Here is a 2,916-nt window from a genome sequence, read left to right on the forward strand (position 1 = left end):
GGAAAGAGTCTATTGATAAAAACTGAATGTACGATATGATTTTAACTGTGAACAATGACAGAAGGATATATGTATATACATATGCATAAAAAGATGCTTGAAAGACTATGAACACTAACATGATAATGGTTGCTTACTTCAGGGTAAAAATACTGAATATGGCCTTTATTTTCCTCCATATATTATTTTTAAACAGTAGGTACTCTAGCCTTATGTTTCAGTGCTTCAAAAAACTAAAAACTAGTAGATACATTTTGATTTGTCTTACATCATCTGAAAAAGAATATAAGACATTCAAAAGTCTAGATGTGCTTTGATTAAAAATTTCCTACCTGTGGATGTTGGAGGTGCTCATTGAGGAGTGGCAAACTCACCAAGCCTCAGCCATGGCTGAGGCTGAAGTAAATCCAAAAGCCTACCTTCTCACATATGTCCACCTCACCAAGAAACTACTGGACCTTGTACAGCAGTCGTGTAACTACAGGCAGTTTTAGAAAGAAGCCAAAGAAGCCACCAAAACCCTCAATAAGGACATTTCTGAGTTCATTGTGGGGGCTGCAGATGCTGAGCCACTGGAGATCATTCTGCACCTGCAGCTGCTGTGTGAAGACAAGAATGTGTTCTATTGTTTCTATCCTCCAAATAGGCCCTGGGGTGGGCCTGTGGGGTTTCCAGGCCTGTTATTGCCCTGTCCTGTCACCATCAAGGAACCTCACAGCTCAAGTAACAGATCCGGTCCATTCTGCAGTCCACTGAAAGACTCTTGGTCTAAAGCTGTGGCCTCTGCCACAATCTCCCGCTGACTCTATACTCTGAAGTTGTGTATCATATTGTCTGTGCTAGCAGGTAGAATTTTCACCTACTTTCTATTGTTATACAATACTGTAATCTGTAAAGCTGATTTCTGGAGTTTTGTATTGTTTTTGTTTTGTTTCACTGGGTTGTTTCCCCTTCGCTCTTTACACACACACTGTCTGTCTTTCTGCTATCCATTTTTTTTAATTCTCTATTTGGGCAAAAAACAAATGCCCAGAACAGACAGAAGCAGAGTGATGTGCCATTCAAAGGCAGGAAGAGCCAGGAGAGACCTGATGGAGTCAGGATAGAGATCTGGTTCCGACTTTCATTCACTAAATTCCTACTGTGTGCAGGATACGATAGATGTAAACACCACCCACTTGTATCCCTGTGCCTGGCATGCAGAATCATCCATACCTGTTAAAATGCTCAAGGGGTTTCCTTTGATCTCTGGGTGATTATGTATCATTTGAGGGAGAAAGCGTGTGTTCTGTGAGGTTGTTAGGCTTAGGTCTAAGTGTTGTCATTTACTAATGTACCCCTGCTGTTTGCATTTGGTAATATGATCTTAAGTTCTCCCTGCCAACCCTTAACCATGCCCCTGAGGGTAGCAGGGTGGCAGCTCCCCAAAGAGATGCACTTAGGACCCCAGAAGTAGCCTGGGTGAGTGAGGGATGGGGTAGTTGGCATGGGTCTTGAAAGAGTCAGTAGTGACAAGGGTAAAGAGCATTAACTGCTGCTGCAACAAAGGATTCTAAGGTTATAAAGACCTGGCTGGGAGCTAAAGCAGAGATGATGAAATCCAAGAAAACAATCTCTGGTGAATGGGGATTTTTTTCAGTGGACACTTGGCACCAGCTTTAAGCCCTAATCCCTGTTTCCTGCCATGGTATGGGTCAGACATATTCTTTATCACATGAAGAGGGTACTAACATGTCCAATCTTGTGAACATCCTATCAAATAAATATATTCCTGTTCTAATTTAAACAAAAAAAATGCCTGCTTGACAATGGATCTATAAGCTGGCATATTTGAAATAGAATTAATATCATGTTTACAAATCTCATCCTGCACATAGCTGGACATAGAAAAAAATTAAAATAACATTTTTTTCTGAATTTGAAAGTAACATACTGTAAACACTTACAAAATAGAATTTACAATTTAAGAAGAAAAAATTACAATAAACATTTTAGTTTATACCCTTTCAGTACATATATGTGTGTAAATATATATGTACGTAAGTATTTATACAGGAATATATGCATATGTGTGTTTGTAACCTGTGTTTTTCACTTCAGAGTATATAATAAACTTTTTGTGCCATTAATTATTCATACTCAATATCGGCAAGGCTGCATAGTACTACACAGTATAACTAACAAGATTATTTATTTTACTATATTCCAGTTTGAGCATATGTAATGTAACTTTCCCAATTTTCTTTAACATTATAAATGACACAGCAGTAAGTATCCTAATAATTATCTAGGTACATCTGTAGTTATTTTATGTGACCAAATAATTTTGCTACTTTGATTTTATCTAAAAGGTTTTAAAGTTTTTTAAGGCTTTAAATATATTATGCCAAATTACCCTAGAGGATTGCAAACACAAAAATATTGGGCATTGTCAGTTTTTAAAAGATCTTGGACACTTCATAATTATATCAAATTGCTCTAATGGGAAAAATATTTTTATTTAGAAAGCCTTGTGATGTACTATTTACAAAGGTCACCTTTAGCTATCTTCTCAGTGTTTGCATAGAACAATGATTAGAAAAGTGTTCACATTTTGACGATGATTATTTCTAGGTGGTAGAGATTTCATGTGATTTTTTTAAACCTTTCTATTTATGCTTATTATCTTTCTAAATTATTTATAAAGAATGTGTTACAGTTTTTAAAATTTTTATTTTAAGTTTGGGTACATATGAAGGTTTGTGACATAGGTAAACTTGCATCATGGGAATTTGTTGTACAGATTATTTCATCACCCAGGTATTAAAGTACTCAATAGCTATTTTTTCTGCTCCTCTCCTGCCTCCCAACCCCCACCCTCGAGTAGAACCTACTGTCTGTTGTTTCCCTTTTTGTGTTCATGAGTTCTCTTCATTT

The 2,916-nt window shown here is 36.8% G+C and overlaps 1 pseudogene; it reads left to right on the plus strand.

Moving 5' to 3' along the window:
• The first annotated feature begins 386 nt into the window (after positions 1 to 386).
• Positions 387 to 772, plus strand: LOC116549908 (annotated as a pseudogene).
• The last annotated feature ends 2,144 nt before the right edge of the window (positions 773 to 2,916 follow it).

Source organism: Sapajus apella, unplaced genomic scaffold (assembly GCF_009761245.1).
Source record: "Sapajus apella isolate SASKATOON/1434 unplaced genomic scaffold, GSC_monkey_1.0 scaffold1, whole genome shotgun sequence".
Taxonomy (NCBI): domain Eukaryota; kingdom Metazoa; phylum Chordata; class Mammalia; order Primates; family Cebidae; genus Sapajus; species Sapajus apella.